This window comes from Psammomys obesus, unplaced genomic scaffold (genome assembly GCF_907164565.1).
Source record: "Psammomys obesus unplaced genomic scaffold, mPsaObe1.curated_primary_1811, whole genome shotgun sequence".
In the NCBI taxonomy this organism is placed as follows: Eukaryota; Metazoa; Chordata; class Mammalia; order Rodentia; family Muridae; genus Psammomys; species Psammomys obesus.
Genome location: NW_026593895.1, coordinates 503042 through 505483, shown reverse-complemented (window position 1 = coordinate 505483; position 2442 = coordinate 503042). Strand labels below are relative to the sequence as shown.

Sequence of the window (2442 nt, the reverse complement as noted above, 5' to 3'; positions counted from 1 at the left end):
CTGTAACCCCAGTGCCTGGGCCATGGAGGCAGAGATCAAGAGTTCAATGTCATCTTCAACTATGTAGGGGGATTGAGTCCATCTTGTGCTTGGAGACACATCTCAAACAAACAAGACAGAAAGATAGAAAAAAAAAAAAGATTCTATATTATAATGATAAATCAGATCAGGGGGAGGAGATCTGTTGTGTAAACTTCCCATTATCTACCGTTTTACTACTGGTAAGTCTGATGTTATAGTTTAATCAGTTGCTAAGGATTTATTCAACATGATTGGGGATGTGATCTTTTTAGGCTGATGATGAAAACTTATTTAGTTATTTAGTTTTTCGAGATAGGGTTTCTCTGTGTAGCAGTGGCTGCCCTGGATATGCTTTATAGACCAAGCTAGCCCTGAACTCACAGAGATCTGCCTGCCAAGTGCTCAGATCAAAGGCCTGCACCACCACCACCATTTTGTTTTTATCATTTTTGTTTATATAGAATATAGGTGCTGGGATCTGAAGTCTTCAAAAGCAGCATGTTTGTTTTCTGAGCCTGAGCCTCACTATGATTGAAGATTTTGTTCTTGGTGGGGCTGGAGATGGAATCCAGAGTCTTATGTGAGGGAGGCAAAGCTGTCTTGCTAAACCATGTCTCCAGCCATGTCTTACTATGTAGCCATGGCTGGTCTGGAACTTCCTATGTACATCAGGATAAACTTGGATTGACAGATTCTTACAGTCTCTATTTCCCATGTACAAGGGATTAAAAGGCAGGCACCGGGGAGGGTGGGATTGGGAGGGAATGAGAGAGGGGGTTATGGCTGAGACACAAAGTAAATAACCTGTGATTAATATTAAAAAAAGAAAAGAAGAAGAAGAAAAAAAGGCACGCATCACCATGCTTGGCTGTCAGTTCTGCAGACCCATATTTAAGTTTAAAGAGTAAGTCATTAATGGGAACAGAGTCCATTGCTGGGACACAGCCGACACAATATGGCTAACCACTGTAAGTATATTAATTCAGACAGATTTCATTACGTTTTAGAACTCGAGAGATTTGAGACTTCCACATTTTTTCGTTTGTAATAAAAATTCATTCCAAATTGGGACAGAGTTCTAGAATATTTTAATTCATACAGAACAATTTTTGGGGGTGGGGTGCGGGTAGGTACTGCTGGGGATCAAAGCCAGGGTTTACCATGCAAATTTACATTACACCAGGTGCGGTGGTGCAAGCCTGTAATCCCAGCAGAGCCAGGCGAATCTGTGTGAGTTCGAGGCCAGCCTGGTCTACCAAGCGAGTCCAGGACAACCAAGGCTACACAGAGAAACCCAGTTTCAAAAAAACAAACCAAACCAAACCAAATTTACATTAAAGCCTTCTGGTTGGAGGACCTACAAATCCATACTGAAGGTCATACGAGGCAGGCCAGGTCGATGACTCTTCCGGCCTCCTCTCTCACCCATAAATCCTCGGGATGTCATTCATTACGGGTCACAAGGAGTGTTGTGTCACAAATCTCAGCAGCACACCGTCACTCTCTTCAACCTCAATAGGCGGTTTCACTTGGGGGGGATTGCAATACAGGGGTAGTAGCAGCGCGCTCTCGGGTTCTACCCAGGAGACACAAAAACCTAACGCATCTCATGGGCCGTAATGGTAGTCACAGCCACTTAATTCTATGACCAGGCTACCACGACCTTCCCCCAAACCCAAGTGGGTGAGTTCAGGCAACCTGGCCAGCTACTGAGCGCCACCGGCTTAGGGGGCGCCGGAGAAGGGGAGGTTAGTCCCCGCCAGCCGCGACCACCGCCAGGGACGGTCCCTCGGGGGTGGGGGCAAGGCCAGCAAAGGCAGCGAAGCAGCCCTCGGAGCCACCGGCCGACTACAGGCGGGAAGGCCGCTCGCGGGGCAGGACGGAATAGGTTGGACGCGGAGGAGGCGTCGCCCCGCCCCCTGCCGCCCTCGCGCCCGGCCGCGCTCCCGCGGGCGACTCTGATTGGCCAGCCCGGCTCCCTGCGCTGATTGGACGCGTGGGCGAGGCGGAGGAGAGCCGTGCGCAGCGGCGTGTGTGGGGCCGTGTGCAGACCCGCGTGTGGCGCAGGCAAGGACCGTGAAAATAAACAGCCGCTGCTTTGCCAGTCGCCTTCCTGGGCCCGCGTCCGAGTCTCCACCGCGGTGGGCAGCTCAGACGTCAAAGGTGAGGGCCGAGGGCGTAGCTCGCGGCGTGGAGGCCTCGGCGTCAGCCTGGCCGAGGCCGCCGGAGGCCGGGAGCTGCGAGGCGCGATGGCGGCCGCACCTTGGCCTGCGCCCTGCTGCGTCAGGCGCGGGGCTCGGCCTGGCCGCCGCCTCGGCTCGAGTTTCTGGCCCGTCGCTGTGGGGAGGCGGCCGCGGCCGTCCTGCGGCGCGGGGGTCGGGGCCGGTGCGCGGGCCCCCCGCCCGGCGCCCACGGCCGCGC

General features: G+C 53.4%; 1 protein-coding gene across 4 annotated transcripts in view; it reads left to right on the top strand.

Annotated features, from left to right (window-relative positions):
* The first annotated feature begins 2035 nt into the window (after positions 1-2035).
* Cnbp (CCHC-type zinc finger nucleic acid binding protein) overlaps positions 2036-2442 on the top strand; it is a 9523-nt gene continuing 9116 nt past the window's right edge. For 2 of the 4 annotated variants that reach the window (XM_055617415.1, XM_055617413.1), the window contains exon 1: positions 2036-2184. The gene's annotated coding sequence lies outside the window, so the exon portion shown is untranslated. The remainder of the gene's footprint in view (positions 2185-2442) is intronic. The other 2 variants (XM_055617416.1, XM_055617414.1) reach the window with 1 other exon arrangement.